Source organism: Parus major, chromosome 6, assembly GCF_001522545.3.
Source record: "Parus major isolate Abel chromosome 6, Parus_major1.1, whole genome shotgun sequence".
Taxonomy (NCBI): Eukaryota; Metazoa; Chordata; class Aves; order Passeriformes; family Paridae; genus Parus; species Parus major.
Window position 1 is genome coordinate 31,701,256 of NC_031775.1, and position 4,397 is coordinate 31,705,652.

The following is a 4,397-nucleotide window of genomic DNA, read 5'->3' on the forward strand; positions in this document are numbered from 1 at the left end:
ATTTCATTTCATTTCATTTCAATTTATTTAATTTTATGTCATTTTATTTTTTATATTTTATTTCATTTTATTTTTTATTTTAATGTGTTTTGCTTTATGATGAAACGCTGCTCCAAGCCCCAGCAGCTGCATCTGAGCTTCCAGGTTTTTTGGGTAAATGCATCCCACACACTCAAACCCTAGAGAATAATTAATAAAGCTTCATTTAATAAATATCTGCATAAATATAATTATCTGTGATTTCAAAGTCAACAATTTTTTGGTTGACCTGATGGTGATTTTAATGGAATTACTGCTCCTGACCTGCACTTCACTGCAAATAGAGGCAAAACAAGGAACTCCCTCTCCTCTGTTGGACAGCCCTGCAGACCCAAATATATCAGCTGAAATATTTATATCCCTGCAAACTTAAAATGAGAATTTTGTGTGTCCAACAATTCACAGAGGGTTTTTTGTAAAAAAACAGTATTTTATAAATTCTTTGTGTTGGAGCAACACAAAGGACTTCAAGGTCCTGCAGGTCTGAGTGAGACTTGATTGAGCTGAAAAGCTCCTGGAATTGCTGTTGTCATGTCCACATGAGGATTAAGCCAATGACACCCTGGCTCTGTGGCTTTTAAGAGGTTCCTTTACCAGAAAACAGAATTATCTGATTTCTTTGGAGGTTTTTGTCAAGTTCTAACTCATTTGGAGCATTTCTGTTCAATTGTCAGCAAAAGCTCAACATTTTAATATTCCAAAGATTTGTGGAAAAGCCATTTACTCTCGTCCCTCCCGAGCTCCTCAAATCCTTTCCTGGATTTTTTGATTTCCAGGAGATTCCTGGCTGGGATGAAGGCAGGAATCAGAAGAGGTCTCAGCTTGGGGATGTTTTGTAGCAAATCCAACTTTCCTTACCTTGTCAAGTGAAATGATCACTGCACTGTCAAGCAAATGACACCTCCAGCCCTGCAGCTGCTTTATTGAGCAGGGGATTTGTGTAATCCAGCAAACCCCTGCTCTCCTCACATCCACCAACCCTCACACGCTGGGAGAACATCCCAAAAAATGCTGTTTTCCTTTTTTCCTTCCCCAAAAAGCCTTTTTTCCTAGCTTTGACTTTGAGTAAGAACAAGAAGGCTGCAAGAATAAAGCCTTGACTTTGAGTAAGGAGAAGACTTTAAATAAAGCTTCAAATTTCCTTTAGATTTGCTTCTTACAAAAAAAAAAATAAATCTACAAACCTTTAGAGTAACAGCATCCCTTTTTCTTTTTCTTTTTTTTTTTTTCCCATTTTGCTGCCAAATAAGGGAAAAGGAACATTTTTGCACACAAAAAAAAAAGGTGTGCACATAATTTCAGTCCCATTTATCAGCAAATGCTCTGTAGCAAGAGTGGCTTTATTGCTTTGCAGCCCTATCAGACAAGGTTTTAGCAAAAACTTCCAAAAGGAAAAGCTTCCAGGAAAAGCTTCCAGGAAAAGCTTCCAGGAAAAGCTTCCAGGAAGATCTTCCAGGAAAATCTTCCAAAACCCTCATGGATTTGATGCCTGGGGATTGTCGGTGCCTGAGTTGAGCCTCAAAAGGAGGTGTTTAAAGAGCTCTTTTCTTCAAATAGACTTGCTGGGTGTTTTAAACTGAGATAAGCACCCCAAATGATTTATCTTGGAAGAGTTTGGCCACTTCATGTGAATTTTTGTCATTTAAATTTCCATTCATCCCCGTAGTTGGTGGATTAGGAGCGATTTCCTCCTGAACAGTGCAATAAACTCATGTCTTCTACCCCAACCACTTTATAGCATTATTAAAACCACTTGAAACCTTTAATTCTCTGACAGAGAGGAGAAAATTTATGACAAGGCTGAATTCTAAAGAAAGGTCGTTTGTACATCCCTGAGCAAGTCCCTCCCCAGTCAAGGCTCTGCCAGCTCTCAGAGAGACACAGAAAGGTCTTTGAGCTCCTGTCATCTCTGGGAATAACAGCATCAATATGCACCGAGGTTAAAGCCTCACAAAGGAGCAGGAATCTGCATATTACATTTATCAAAAGATGTGTAAATGAGCCGTATAGGAGGCTCCTACAATGCCCTGCATAATTTATTCCGTGTACAATAAAGAGCTGATCAGATTTCACGCATGTTTACTTTGGGAAAGATAACTGCCGAGCCTCTGAAGCAGCCATGGAATACAAATAGGGTTCAAAGTAATGTGTTTATCTACCTGACATTTTAATCTTGAAAACTTTCTTATTCCCATTGTTTTGACAAAGAGGTTCCCTTTTGTGAGAATAATCTCTGCCCAACACTGAGGACTTGCTTTGTTGGAGACACACAATGTATCTGGGAGTTTATTAGATATGCAGAAGTGAAACAAAAGGCCCACAGCAGCACCATTTATATTTCTGATCTGGTTTATTTTCTTGAACTTTGAAGGAGAGGAAGATTAATCGAACCTAAAGTTTTAGAAATAGAGAAATCCTGGTTTCATAACTCTGAGGCAAAAGGCAGAGCCTCGTGCTGCAATCTTGAGCAGGGTCCTTGACAAGTCAAGTTGGGCCCTTGTACATCCATTTCCCTCTCCCAATTCTAACCAGCTCACATTTATCCTCTCAGTGTGAGTATTAGCTAAGAGAAATGTGCAATTTAAACTTTATACAGTTCTATTTCTCATTGCTTAGGCATCAATTAGTGACCAACTACCTTCCTAATTAAATACTCTGATTTCAACAGCTGGACATTTTTACTGCAATTCCGAATTTACCCTCGTCTTTACCTTGGACTTGCTGGCTGTTCTGTCTTTGTTCTCCAGGGTCTGGCAGGTGCAGGTGAAGCTTCTCAGTTTTCCTCCTTCAGTTACTTCCCCAAGACCTGCTCCTCACCACATGAACGTGGGCAGATCCTTCAGGAGAGGACTGGAGCCGCTGGTGGCTGAGCTCACCTTCAGCATCCCCTGAAGGCTGTTCCCTGCAGTGGCTGCAGCTGAGGTTCCCAAACCCCCCATGCTGGAGGGAATCCTGCTGCTGTGGGGAGCTCAGCAGAGGAACAAACCCATCTTTGTTCTCAGCTCAGGTGCTGAAGGCTCCTGGGAGCTGCTGTTCGACTCCCTCTTCAACCTCCCCGCCCAATTCCTTTCAATCCACGGGATCAGGTTCTCAAGCCTGCTGGATCTAAAGCTCCAGAGGGAGATTTTGGCATGCAAAAGCCTCATCCCCAGCAGGACACTGCCCTACCAAGTCCTTGGGAGCGTGGCTTGGCCCTTGTTTCCCACTGTTTGTGGGGTTGCTCCATCGTCCCACGGTGATCGGGTGTCTCCCACCACTCCGGAGTCAAAGGCACGACCTCATTTCACACTCACTTACTCTGAACTCAAGGATTTAATTGCAAAACAGCTAGCTGTGTTTCTCAGCCCTCAAATTCTGGTTTTAAATAATTCTTAAGTGTTTTCTAAAAAGCCTGCAGAGCGCTGGAGTTTTGCAGAACTCTGCAGAAGCTTTTTTTCCTTGGCATGATTGATAAGTGAATGTGCATACAGACATTTATCATAGCAAAACTGCTTTCATAATTTACATTATCATGATATTTTGTCTTCTTCAGGAGGCTGTGTCTGTGAGCTCTGTTGTGCCAAAGCAAACAGTGACAGTTTCAACAGGTCCAACAAATCCAATGGGATTTTTGTGGTAAGAAAGACGTGGGGACAAACCAGGGACACCTTTTTAGCAGGGGCTGTGATAGGAAAAGGTGCAGTGGTCTTAAATGGAAGGAGAGCTAATTTGGATGGGATGTTAGGAAAAATCCTTCCCTGGGAGGGTGAGGAGGAGCTGGGATGGAATTCCCAGAGCAGCTGGGGCTGCCCCTGGATCCCTGGCAGTGCCCAAGGCCAGGCTGGACATTGGGGCTGGAGCAGCTGGGACAGGGGAAGGTGTCCCTGCCATGGCTGGGGTGGGATGGGGGGGTTTTGAGGTCCCTCCCAACCCAAACCAGTCTGGGATTGCACAAAGAAGGGTGACAGCAACAAAGGGCAGGTGAAACCTTGGTTAACCTGTGCTGCTGAAGGGAAGAATTCAGTGCTAAATCCAGGCAGATTCACATAAGCACCTGAGACAAAAAACCAACCCCACATGTTATTTGAAGTGTCTGTTTAAAAAAAAAAAACCTCAAAAAAAGCCCAAAAATCCTCTCCTTCCACTGCAGCCTGAGTGTTTGCCCATCCCAGCCTTCATCATGTGGAACTGGCTTTCCCCAAGGACAGCCAGCACCTTCTTTGCACAAATCTTCTCAATCTTCTCTTGCAGGTTTTGCACCTTTTCTTTTCCAGCAGCCACAGGAATTAGGGTATAAATAGCATTTCTTCATCAGTTCACAACTGCTCCCTGTTCAATGTGCCCAGTTAATGCTGTCACATGCCTTGGAAAATGCCAAT

General features: G+C 42.9%; 1 protein-coding gene across 1 annotated transcript in view; it reads right to left on the minus strand.

The window, feature by feature from the left end:
- Nucleotides 1-3,080, minus strand: part of C6H10orf90 (chromosome 6 C10orf90 homolog) — a 93,582-nt gene extending 90,502 nt beyond the window's left edge. The window contains exon 1 of the mRNA XM_015633837.3: nucleotides 2,751-3,080. The gene's annotated coding sequence lies outside the window, so the exon portion shown is untranslated. The remainder of the gene's footprint in view (nucleotides 1-2,750) is intronic.
- Between the last annotated feature and the right edge of the window lie 1,317 nt (nucleotides 3,081-4,397).